This window comes from Eretmochelys imbricata, chromosome 21 (assembly GCF_965152235.1).
Source record: "Eretmochelys imbricata isolate rEreImb1 chromosome 21, rEreImb1.hap1, whole genome shotgun sequence".
NCBI classification, from domain to species: Eukaryota; Metazoa; Chordata; order Testudines; family Cheloniidae; genus Eretmochelys; species Eretmochelys imbricata.
In genome coordinates this window covers 9,053,168-9,066,988 of record NC_135592.1, presented here as the reverse complement: position 1 = coordinate 9,066,988, position 13,821 = coordinate 9,053,168, and the positions used below count along the sequence as shown (strand labels likewise).

The 13,821-nt window shown below is 44.3% G+C and overlaps 1 pseudogene; it reads right to left on the bottom strand.

Moving 5' to 3' along the window:
- Positions 1–891: 891 nt before the first annotated feature.
- LOC144278302 (pepsin B-like) lies at positions 892–9,617 on the bottom strand (annotated as a pseudogene).
- Positions 9,618–13,821: the final 4,204 nt, after the last annotated feature.

The window sequence follows — 13,821 nt, the reverse complement described above, 5'->3', positions numbered from 1 at the left end:
TCCACTGGTTAGGGTAGTCTTGGATAGGAACAGAGCCAGCACCTCAGGACATCTATGTGATGGTAATAGCATGTAAATACAGAGCACAAACAGGATCTCTACCTTCTTCACAGCAACCACATTTTGGCCTGCTATCCCCATCCCATCTGAGAATCTCAAAGCTTATTGCCAGCATCAGGGGATGAAGCTGCCCACATTCCCTTGCCAGCTAGTCAAGCAGCAGCATCTCCATTACAGCTGTGCAAAGAAAGGTCATTCTATGCTACAGAAGATTTCCTAATAGAAACAAAAGGGGGATTTAATCCATTGTTCTCAATGGGAGCTGCTATGTGCTTAGCTGTTTTGAAATTGGGGCAGAAATGGATCACCGAGAGGTTAATTTCCTCCTTTATACCTAGGTAGCAATTGGTGTGTGTTAATAAGGTTGTGACACCACAAACAAACAGCTGGGCTCATTCTTCACTCAACAAACTCCAAAGGCAACAAAAAGCAATTTGACTCTTTGCAGTTTATTCACAATAATACATCTGGAGAGCACTGATTGTTACCCACAAGCCAAAAGCAAGCTAAGGCTGTATGAATCATAGAATATCACGGTTGGAAGGGACCACAGGAGGTCATCTAGTCCAACCCCCTGCTCAAAGCAGGAACAATCCCCAATTTTTGCTCCAGATCCCTAAATGGACCCCTCAAGGATTGAACTCACAACCCTGGGTTTAGCAGGCCAATGCTCAGACCCCTGAGCTATCCCTCCCCCGCTTGTATGCAAGGTACATTAAGAATGATTCAATCTGTCCATATGAACTCAGTCTGATCCCAACAGTGTCCGGGAGAGAAGCTTTAGACAGGAAAGGGAATGCCTTCATCTGGTTCTGGTGAGGCCTGGTTTGGCTAGGCTAATGGGGCAAAGCCCACTCTGTTGTTAGCCATATCAAAGACAGAATAATATTCCCTAAGGAAGATGTTACCCAGGATCCAGATTGGCTGCTCATTCTGAGAAGATACATAAGTGGTCTCAACCGCAACTCTGCAGTAGCCATTGTTCTGTAAGGGGGAAAAAGAGATAGACACGTCTGTAGGGATGTATAAGCTGCACTCTGACACGCCAGTGGCATTTTTAAGAGCTTTGCAATGGTTCTGATGGGAGCAGGAGCAGGCCCCCATAAGCTCGCATTGTGGGAACACAAACACCCCATCGGTTTTTGAGTGCTGTTAGAAATGACAGGCAAACAGAGCTGCAATGTGGTGGGATGGAGTGGGAAAGGTCTCTGTCTTTGCACAGAAGCTCTGACTCCCTGTCTGACACCCGTGCATGGTTCATTGTCTCTGTAAGATAGAAGTTGGTTTTGCCTTTAAATGATACATACATTGAGGACGTAGACGGAGGGGGGCAGCGGGAACTGGGATCCATTAATGACGAAGGTGGTGGTCGGCACGTTCTGGACGTTGCTGCCGCTAGCTATGTACTGTGAAAGAAAAGAACAAGAGGGGGTTGAGACAGTTACAACCTAGAGCAGAGGCTGCTCCCAACAGAGGAGAATGGCCACTATACAGCATCTACCATTCCACCCAACTGAGGGCAGAAATTAGAGCTGGGAGAATTGTTTTGCTGAAAAATGGACCAAAACTATTCATGAACTTGATCTGATAGTTTCAGCTGGGGAAAGTTTTCTCAGGGCCAGGAAACCATGTGCCAGTGCTCACACATGTGTTCCCTCTTTATAACCTTTGGTGAGGGCCCTTTCCTGGGAGGTGGGAAATCTACATTAAGATCCCCACCCTGTAGCAGGGACTTGAACTCAGATCTCCCCTGTGCCAAGTGAGTGCTCTAACCACTAGTCTATTGCAAGGTGTGTTTCTCTCAGTCTCTCCTGTTGAAGCTGTTCCATTTCAACATGAGAATCAGGCAGAGAATGATTTAAATCCACACTTCTTACCCATCAGGTGAGCGTCAATAGAGGATTCGCACTCATTCACTCTCTCTCTCTCTTTGGCACTATAAATATTTAAGCATTTATACGAAGTGGAACAGCTTCAACAGAAGCAATTGAGAGCAACCCAGCCCTGTCAGCCTGTGACTTGACTCACCCCTATACTAAACTAGCCTTGAGTGAAACTCAGGGATTTCACCACTAAAATTGAGAAAAAATTATTCCAGTGCTTAAAGCATCCCCACCTCAGGAATGCCCCTAACCAGAGTTATAACACCAAGGGCTGTAAAATAGAGACACCCAGGTGTTGGGAAGTTTTAGAGAGACCCCAACAAATGGTAAAATAGATCAGATAAGCTCTGACCAGAGAATATATGCTGACCATCTGCACAAACAAAGAAAGTCATAAATAAGTTACAATTCGGATATGAAAGATAAAGCACAAAAAAGATTTGAGCAGGGAGGAGGAAACATAGGTGCCAGTGCACAATAGGTTAAATTTTTCTGCCTAGGGGGATCGTATAATGTAATAGGATTAGTGAAGTTAAAGGCGGTCACTAGTTTTACCTATATAATGCAAATAAAAAGCAATGCTCTTTGGGAACCATCTCCAGAGCTAGCACTCGGACCCCTCTGCATGACCATGATGTGCAGAGGCATCAACCGGCACCCCCAGACAAGGGAACCCTGAAGGGGTGAAGTTTGTCTGTATATTGGGAGTGATAAGCATAAGAGATTGGTTTGGCGTATGTGTTCTCTGTACGTTGCTAATAAATAGATGTTCAGAGCACAGCTGTGTAAGGCTCTTCACTGGGAAAAGATCCTGCGGACCCGTATGGCCCTGAGCACCGTGGGTAAGGGCGGGTACTTAAATTGACCAGGTTTTCCTTGAGCCCCGTGAGTAAGAGTAGGTGCTTTACACCTTAAGCCCTTGGTAGGGAAAAAGTGGGCTACCTAAATGAACCCGGTCACGTCTTGAGCCCTCAGTAGCATATAGATGCAGTGCCCTAGATTTTTGCAGGTAACAGCCCAGAATAGCCTGGCCCTGGTGGTTAGAGCACTCCCCTGGGAGAGAGGAAGATCTGAATTCAAGTCCCTACTCCAGAGCAGTGATTCAGACCTGGGGCTCTCCCATTCCCTAACCATGGGGCTATAGCTTATCAAGGGAAACGCTCACACCAGGTATGATGGCCTGACATTAACTCTTCCAATCTGCTGAAAAAATTAACCTTTTTTGGAACAGAACCAAATATTTCCCCCAAATTTTTGGTTGGCTGGAGAAACTGCAAAACCAGTTAGTCACACAGCTCTAGTAGAAACCCCTCTGCAGCACTCTGCCATTACATGGGCAGCAATTCACCAGCCTCACACACACTCTTCTGTCTGACGTGTGGCCACCTGCAAGGTTACGCCCAACCGGCCTGCTTCAAATCTCATGCTGACTTTACACTGGGCCAGCTCTTCAGAGTGTGTAAGTCAACGTCGCTCCAGAGCTATGCCCATTTATACCAACTAATGATCTGGCCCACTGACTTGGGCAGAATTGCTTCTGATTTACACTGGGGAAAGGGAAATCAGAAGCTCTCCCCCCAAACTCAGGGGAGACTTTCTGTTTCCCCAGATGGAGTTAGTGCTGTCACCAGCTTTAAACCTCTGGTTTAAACCGCTGAGCTCCTCTAGGAATCCTTGTCTGATCACCCAAAAACCCATCAGTCTCATCTTATGTCTTGGATTCCTCGTGTCAGGCACTGCAAGATCCCTCACAGATGTCCTCGGCAGTGTGGCCAGGCACCTCTAGCTCCTCCCTCTCCGTTGGATTCCTGAGCACCCACAGCCTCCAGGAAATCCCCCATGTACTGCTCTTGGATGGTGAGCAGAAACGTCCCGGTGTCCACAATGCCCTGGCAGCCTTGGCTGCACCAGCCAGTCGCCTGCTGTCCAATAGCAAACCTAAGGAGGGAAGCCCAAGAGACTTCACTGTGCACGTCTGTCAGCCACGAGAATGCCTCTGATGAAGGCTGAACCAAGAGCACAAGGCTTCAGATATTCTGTAACGTGCAGTTCAGAGACCCTTATTCTACAGAGCCAAGCTCTGCCACTGGCCCCGATTCAGCAAAGGACGGCAGCACACGCTTAACTTTCAGTGCGGGCTTAACTCCCTCTCTCTTCAGCAAAGCACTTAAGCACTTAAGCATCAGGACTTCAGGACATGTTTAAAGATAATGCTTAAGACCTTTGCTGAATTGGGGCCTATAATAGGCGCTTTTAGCAGTACTTGAACCAAAACCCTGGATCCAAAGTCTTTTGAGAGAGTGTCTGAAATCCAGACCCAACCTTTATCCTGGGCCAAGATCAGATCTTGTGTAAGTAATAATCTCTCTAGGCTAGCTAGAGAAGGACACAGAATTCCTCCTTTTTTCAGCCTCTGGCACAGAAAAGTTGAGTTCACAAAAGGCAGCTGACTTCATTAATTACAGCTGGAAAGGCTGCCCATGGACAACCAGGAAGAAAGGCTCACACCCCTGTTAATAAAGGGGGAGATTGCAAACAAAACTTACTCCTCAATACCAATCTTCCAGTAAACTTCTTGGGTAACAGGAACCCAGGTAATCTGGCCAGAGAACAGCTGGGTGTCAATGCCTCCCAAGATGACTTCCCCTCCGTAATCATACGTTGGTTGCCTGGAAACACAAATAGTTAAAATATCAGACAAATAGTTAAAATATCAGATTCTGACCTCTGGAGCATGGGGCATAAAATACATGTGGATGGGGGGGCCGGGTGATGGATCGACAGTAAGAAACCAGACTAAGCGGTAAATATATGGTGAGAGAGAGAGATGGAAATATAGACCGAAAATATATAGGAGAGGTGAGAGAGAGATCTTACCGTGAGAAATAGAAACTGAAGGTGGGTTCAGTAAGCTGGCCCTGCTGCAGCATCTCCTGCATAAGTGTGTTGTACCCCGGTATTGCTACAGGAGGATAAGCCATTCCCAAAATCCCACCAAAATATGTGTAATAGAAGGGGCTGCTAGGCTCATCCTGACTCAGACCAAATTCCTGGTGTTCAACGGTGATGTTCTGGATCTACCAGGGAAGAAAATCATTGGCCGTGGCGAGAATTTTATCCTAAATGTTGACAATGAAAACAAGTAACCATTTCATTCTCAAGGGTGGCTGACGCTCAAGACAGTCTGATAAAGCACATCATTAGGGTTAGATCTGATGCTTCTCTAAGCAGCTGCATATGCTCCATATGGGGTGGGAGTCAGTTGAGGACAGTGTCTCAATCAGAGAAGAAAATTCAAGGCACAGCAAAATCGGGAAAAAAAACATAGCCATAGAATTTGTGCCTAGTAATGGTCAGTATAGCTAGCATTATTCCTAACTGACCTATGCACTGGTTAACTTGAGGCTTGTCTACACAAGAAAGGTGCACAAGTTTAACTTAAATCACTTTTTAAACCAGTTCAGCTAAACTGGTGCAAACTCCTGTATAGAAGTTTTTCTCTCGGTTTAAGAGTGGCTTTATGTCACTTTGCTTAACGAAGCTAACCCACTCTTACGTTCCCGATCAACTTTAATGACACCAAAATAAGCCACTCAAAACAACACAAGGGCATCCACACGGGGGTTTGCGCGGATTTAACTTAATCGGTTTAAATTCACACCTTAAGTCAAAATTGGTGCAAGTTTCTCACGTACACAAGCCCTTATTATGTCCTGTATTAACAGGGTCTAATTAACAACATAAAAATCAAATGTACAGGACCAAATTCACTGCTGCTGTCACAACACTGAGGCCAGTGGAATTTACCTCAGATAAATGTTTCCAAGCCCACTGCAGTTAAACTAGAAAGATGTATCACCTATTCCTGCTGCTATGTGGGGTACACGCTTCAGTAAGTTGCATTCAAGGCAAGACATTACTAACCACAACCCCATTAATCCCAGTGACGTCCGATGATGCCAGAGACACAGCTCTAATGACAACGCGTGATGGGAGTGGCGCAAATTTCACTTACTGTCACTGTGTCGTAACCTAAAACCGCAGTCAGGTCTCCAAACCCATAGTCCAGGGTGTAGGTCACTCCAATGTCGGGAAAGGTGGATGACTGGCTGGGGTTGAACCTTGCATGATTGGCTAGATTACAAACAAGATTGCAACATCATGGTCATTCTCTTTGGTGGCTGCAATGTGATTTGAGCCAGTCCCACTGCGGACTGAGTGCCCTGACGAGGCAGCATTTCCCAACAGCTGACTTCCCGTGGAGTGAAATGACCAGACAGCAAATGTGAAAAATCGGGACAAGGGGTGGGGGGGCAATAGAAGCCCGTATAAGAAAAAGACCCAAAAATCGGGACTGTCCCTATAAAATCGAGACATCTGGTCACCCTAGAAAGAACAGGGCCAAGAGTCAGCCTGGGAGTTTTGATATGACCTTTTTAAATGCCCATCTTTTTTATTTACCTACCTTGTACCCGAAACCATAACCTTTAAGAATTATGGGCCAGATCCTCAACTGGTGTAAATAAGTGTCGCTCTACTGAACCCAATTTATACCAGCTAAAGCTCTGGGTAATAGTTTTGCCATTCATAACATTTGTTGCCTCCCAGCGTGACTGCTTAAACTTTAGTATACACACTACAGTATTCTACAGTGCAGTATCTCAGCTGTAGAGTTTTGGACTACTATTTTACAATATTGTAGTACCCTTTTATAAGGAAAGAGTGATCCATACCGTATTCAGGGCTTAGAAAAGAGCTCTAGGAGACTAGCCGATACCTTAGTATGACATTCACAAATACTGTCTGAGAGGATCATTTTTGGTTCGCAAGATGCTATATCTTCTTGCCTAGTTGGAATTGGACTCCGCTTCTCAGGAGCCATGCACACAGGACATGCATCTACCGAATATTAAACAGCTGAGCAGTACTCACTGCAGGTTTGGCTCTGGCAGTATGTAGAGGGCACCCACAGGTTGGAGGAGCCGGTGTCGAAGAGAGCCAGGAAGTTCTGGGGCGGAGTTCCAATGCTGATCTCTCCAAAGTAGAAGGACTGCAAAAGAGAGAAGATGTGTGGGCAGGTGGATTCCTTTATGTTCTTAATCATTTTCCAACAGTTTGACTTCTCTAGCATCTTCCATTTGAAGATGCCAAAGGTCTTTACAGCCTTTAAGGAATTAAGCTCCACAGGGGTGTTCCATTATTTTGCATACGGGGGAATCGAGGTATGAAGAAGGGAAGTGACTTGCCCAATTCACCCAGCAAGTCAGTCGCAGAGCCAGGAACAGAACTGTGACTTCTTGACTCCCAGTCCTGCACTATAACCATAAGCCCAGTCTCTGGAGAAGACACACGATGTATCCCAGGGAATACACAGCAAACATTTGGGAATGATAAATTGGGGGGGGGACGACAGGGCAACCTAGACTCTGCTTTTTCTCCAAACAGAAATATAATTCGAAGCAGAACTTGTGTGTTCATTGTATTCCGTGAGATTTTTTTCATCCAAACCACTTCAAAATAGTTACAGATTTCCAAGGTTTGAAAAGAGGGATCCATTGACTTGTGACCACAGAAGTACATAGACTGACTAGGTAATAAGGTAGGAAAGAAGGCTAGCAAGACTACATAAAGAAAGAAGACAGACGGAGAGAAAGCCTTAATACTCACATCCAGATAGTTGGCTATTGGTACATAGGCGACATTTTAATTATTGAAGTGGTACTTCCTGGCAGGATCAACTTTGTGATGCTTCAGAAAATCCTCCAGAACTCCCTTCTCCTTCATCACCTCTCGCATAGACTTTCCTTTCTTCAGAGTGACTCTGCACAGAAAAAGAGCAGCTCAGGAAATGGTTCGTCCTCCCAAGTATCTCTCATGTTGTTCCCCTCTGTGTCCTGCCATAATGCTGTTCCTTCCTCATACAGCTTAGTGTGTTACCACACAAAGTGGGAACGCCTGAGCAGAGGCAGAAATAGATTTACAAATATCATACAATTAGTAGTACTTTGTAAGGAACATAAGGACATGACTTAACAGAATACAGAAATGCTGATCTATTTACTATGTGGGTACTTCTACGCACTCCTCACTACAATATCTGTTCTGGAATACTGTACTCACTTCACCAGCCCTTCTGAGAGCCAGGATGAGCCACTTCCTGGTGCTTGATTTCTCCATCAACTAGCTCCTGATCCTAACACGTTGGTCACTGCCACAAAACTAGGCTGACACATCTGATCAACAGCCCCTACTTTTATATCCTGGGCACTGCCCCCTGCTCCATTATCTGCTGGCACCCAAATTTCCATATCACAGAGCTCACCCAGCGTCTACACTTGGTGTATTTTATTTCTCCATGAAGTATGAAGACATTTGTTTCTTTTGTCGGGTGCTGAGATTGTAAAGCAATTAGCACTGTTGGCTGCAAGATCAAACAATTAAGATCTGCTCAGAAGCAAACCTCTGCTCACAGCAAAAGAAAGGTGTTGTCAAAATGTCACCACACTGGCGCGTTATCTGTTTTCTTCAAAACTTCCTTGCCAAAAATGAAGAAATCCGCCGCTGGCTGCAATGAATGGAAATTTGATACAGTTATCTCTTTTTGACCCTAGTGGTTAGCCAAAATTCAAGGCCTAGCTGATTGTTTTGCTTAGGAGAAGAAAGTCACGTTGGAGTCAGGTAGTTCTTTGATGCAATCTGGTTCACTTACAAAGACTGTATGAAGTCCTGTTTCCCTGAAAACAACAGGAATCAAACATCAGGAGACAGTTTCTTTGCTCACAGTTCCAAGCCCCTTTCTAGCTAGCACTTAGCCCCAAAATCTCCCTCTTTCTAGGCTCTGTCTCAGAGCCATGCTCCCAGGCCTTTTCTGAATTTGTTTCTGTGGTGTTTCTCTTCTTCCCTCACACACATAGACACACCGCTCCAGTCCAATCGATCTCCTGGTCCTGAATTTATCGGATCACAGTTAGAGCTGTGTGAATAACTGTTTTGTTTTTTAAATCATTGGAAGTACCAAAAAAAAATATTTTGGGCCAAAGTGCCTTGTTCAACCCAAAACAAAGCCTTTGGTTTTGCTTTTGAGCTTTTTAATAAATAAAAAACATAAACAAACTAGGAGTACATTTCTAAACAAAATTTGTTGTGAATCGCTCAGAAAGTTTCATTTATAAAATGTCATAACTAAACACTCGTTTGTTTTTTCAACTGAAACAATTTGGTGAGTTTGAAACAAATTTTCAAAACGTTTTGGCTGAAACAAATCTGCGTTTTTCCTGGAAAATTTTCAGCTGAAAAATTCTGCCCTGCTGTGATTGCAACAGAACTCCCTTTGGGCCTCAGAGCTGGCTCCTACTCCAGTCTTGCCTGTGGTTTTGCTTTGGGTGGAGGCTTCTATTATTTCAAGTATTTATGCCTTAAAGGAGTTCCATCCTGAATTACATTTATCCCGAATGAATGGCCGCTGTTATGCCTACCAGCTTCAAAGAGGTTTAACCCAACCCATAGCAATCCTCATGGTGGAGCTGAGTAGTTATATGAGGTTACATTAGCTAGATTCTGCTCTCACTTGTGTAAATCTAGGCCATCTCGATGCTACCACATGTCAGCAAAACTTACGTTGCTCAGGGGTGTGAAAAAAGCACACAATCCTGGTGACATACGTTTCACCGGCATGAGTGGTAGTCACACCAACATAGCTACCGCCGCTCATTGGAGGTGATTTAATTATGTTGATGGGGAAGCTCTCTCGCACTGGCATAGAGCAGCTACACAAGAAATCTTGGTACAGCTCTGCCGCTGTAAAATCTTTCATATAGACATAGCCCTACAATAGAATTGGTCGGTTCATTTTTTTTTTCCTGTAAAAAATTTCCATGTACATGGAAACATTTTATTTCCATCAACATTTCTTCGACTTTCTTAAAAAAACACCCAAACTTTTAAATATTTCAATTTAAAGGTGTTTCGGGGTTAAAACAAAAAAATTTCAAAGAAATCCAAATTTTTGAGGGAGACGTTTTCCATTTTTGTCAAACCACCATTTGTTATTAGTAAAAAACAAGAGATAAAAAATTTTCAACCAGCTCTGGTCTGGCGTAACAGATGTTGTCTTCACGGGAAGCCCTGGTCTTCGCTAGGAGAGAAGGTGAGTTCTTAGCTCATCCTAGCTAGCACGTGGTGACTAACTGAGGTAAAATCCCAGTGAAAATAGTTTTAACCCTTGGCTCCCCCATAGCCTTCACCTCGAGACTTGCTCACTGTGACCGGAGTCTCAGGGGAGCCACCTGAGATCACTCAATTGGGGTGAACTGCGACGAATGGGGCAGGCAATCCCCAAAGCTGGTGGATATTCCAATACTTAGATTTACCAAAACAGCTTCTATAATACCCCACTGGTTACCCAGAAGCCAGCAACACAGTTCCCTTGAAGTAACCCAGCGTTCAGCCTCCACCCAGACACCCAAGTCAAATATGATGAGGATTACTGAAAATCTTATTCATCATATAAAAAAGTTCTACCAATCAAAGGATCGGACACATGACCTCCCAGATTAATGAATATTCCAGACCTTACCCAAATACACGCTTACAGCCAATCCTTATTAACTAAACTAAAATTTATTTAAAAAGAAAAGAGCAAGAGTATTGGTTAAAAGATCAGTATACTGACAGACAGGAGTACAGTTCTGAGCTCAGATTCATAGAGCTTTGTAGCTGAAAAGAGTGCTTTCTGAAATAGTCCATAGGTTATAGTCCAATGTCCATATTCAGGGTGAAGGACTGGAGATCTCAGCCTTGTGGCTTAAGCTTCCCCTGCATGAAACATCAAGCAGATCTGAGATAAAACGAATTAGGACACAAGGCATCTTTATACCGTTTCAGGCCTTCTTGTGGCAGCTCCGAGTCCTTTGGTGAGCAACAGACAATTATGGGGACTTTTGAAGTAGATCCATTTCCTAAGCATCACCGGTAATTAGCTATATGGATTAACAAAAGGCAATTGCCCATTTTCCATCATTCTCAGGTGATTTGCTATACATTTCAAAGAGACAAACACGGTGATGTTACTATGTTTACAATTCATCTAAATATTAATATATCCTTTTGATCTCTGAATCAATAGCTATAGTGACAGACAGGAACTGTCTGTTTACATGGCTAGCATCAAACAAAATATGAGTCCACACATACAATTAGTAATTTGTAACAATATAGGTTTTCATTTCAAAGTTCTAGCCTATCTACCATGGAATGGCCTTAATTACCATTTACATACTGTTCTAACATCTCTCTAATGGTTGACTTTGGGTCAATTATCCTGCAGGATGCTTATCCCTTTCTGGGCATACATCACACTTTGTATAAGATTTGTTGCAATTAAATAACAGTGGTAGCAACAATGATTTGCATGATCATATTTTAATTAGATAACATCACACTCCCACACATGAAAACCACACATTGCCTTGTCTCCATTAGGACTGTACCTCATGTTAGTTACCGTGTGTTAGCTAACCTGAGGTAAGAACATATCATCTTTTCAAGTGAGCAAATCACAACAACTGGTGATGAAGATGGGTCCCTCATCCTGGGGTGCCTGCAACACAGGGACTGGTAGTGACCTGCTCATGGAGATAAAAAATTAGTTTAAAAATGTTTGGATGTCTGGGGGACATTTATTTGTTTGATTGTTTAGTAGAGGGCTGAGCCAACCATAGTGCGAGACCGGAACAGTGCACCAGAGCCAATGATATCCAGGAGAAAAAAAGGTTGGTGGTTTTACTGAGCATAATGGCAACTAAAACCCGTAACTTGCTGCCCAGCCTTACTCCTGTTAAGCCAACCGATGAAAGATTTGCTGAGATCATGGAAATTCTGTTAAGTCACTGCTCCTCAATGCTTCCGAAAGCAAATATAAAAGACAAAGACAAAAATGGTGCTTAATGATGGGAGCTCATCCACTAGCCTTTTGTGATACGGCCAAAAGGTAGAGGAAGAGCTGCGGCAGCTACGGGATGCTGAAATTGTATCCAAGGTTAACTGCAGTGAATGGAGCCCCCTTATAGCGTCACTAGGAAAAGAATGGGGCTGTCCGTATTTATGGTGATTTCAAGGTAACACACATGAAAGTAAAACTTCGCCAGGGGCAATGCCTACATTTTTTCAAGCTCATCCACTACCATTTGCAATACAGCCGGGGACAGAGACACACTTACCGGGCTCTGGAAATCTATCCAAGGTTAACTGGAGTGAATGCAGTGAATGGCCATTTCCAGGATCCCATAAAGCCAGTATTGCACGTGGATCAGCGTACTTTACATGGGAGAGAGATGATTTTTGCCTCATCGGTTGGGAAGAGCATTTCTCCACGATCAACCTTGCCCACCCCTATCTCCAAATTCACACACATAAAGGCTTACTCCAATATAACAGGCTAGTGTTTGGAATAGTTTGTGCACCTGCCATTTGGCAGTGAGCCATGGGCTGGGTATGATAGGGCATTCCTGGCACTCGGTTTTACTAAGACGATATACTAGTCCTGGCGATAGTTATGAAGAGCATTTTGAGACTCTCCAAAAGGTATTTATGAGGTTGGCTGTGCAGGGGCTTAGAGCAAACAAGGGGAAATGTGAACTTTTCAAAGAGTCACTTACATCTTGTGGCCACACCACTGACCAAGAAGGATTACATAAATCACAAGAGAAAGCTGAAACTGTCCTTAGCACGACCCAGCCACAAAACATGCCCTGTGGTTACATTCCTTCTGGGGCCTGGTCATTTAGTACCATAGGTTCTTACTAAAGCTGGTGGGAAATTATTTGTCTGAACCATTTCCCAAGCAAAACGCCCTCTTTTGCAAAATCATGGGAAATTTTCAGGTTTTGCCAAAAAAAAAAAAAAAGTCAACTCCCTGTCAAGAAAATCAAAGTGACAGCTCCCCGGCAGGCAGGCAGGCTGGGACACTCTTGTCAATTTTATTTCATCCTGCCTGCAGCTGGAGGGGGCATGGAGGCTGAGCACCCAGGCTTTCTGCCCCTCCAGCCCCAGAGCTGGGTGGGGAGGCAAAGCTGCAGTCAGGATCCTTGTCTTCTATTGCTGAAGCCACTGGAATCCTGCCAGAGCAGCACCATACCCATGGAGCTTGTCTTTGTCTATCTGCATGCAGTTAGTAAACCTGGTTCTTCGGAACCCAGTTGGGGCTGTGTGGTTTCCACATATTCTTAACATTGTGAAGAGAGCAAAGACACAACCGTCATGTTCCAATGTGACTTAATTTTCCAGCAAGGAGCAGCCTGGTGTTAAATTATTCTAGGTTATGTGGGTGTAGCGGAGATAAAAATCCTCTCTTCAGAGTTCAAAGTGCTTTCACAAATGTCAAAAGAGGAAGCGGCAGGTTTGCCAACCCTCCAGGATCATCCCAGAGTCTCCAGGAATTAAAGATGAATCTTTAAGTAAAGATTATGTTCAGGAAGATGTCCAGCCAAAACTGGCAACCCTAGGAGGCTGTGAGGGTAAATTAAGTAAGGAGGAAAGTGTTCCTATCCCCAAATGGCAGAGAGTGAAAGTGACTTGCCCTCTGTCACATCAAATGTCAGCAGTAGAGCTGGGACTGAAATTCTGGGGCACCGTTACCCCAAGACAGGTTACGAGCGATTCCCACTGATTGCAGCTGAGAGCACTGTACCTGAGAGCAAAATTTGGCCCCTAGATTTGCCAATGCTTGGAGTAGCTCATCAGGAGCAGCTAGATGTTTCTGCCCAGGAGTTCAATGTCCCATTGACATCAACTCAGATTCTGTAGCAGGAGATTAGGGGCCAATAAGCCCCCAATTCCAGGGTTTTGAAATGTGCCGGGTTCCCTTAAGTTCCACCTTCCT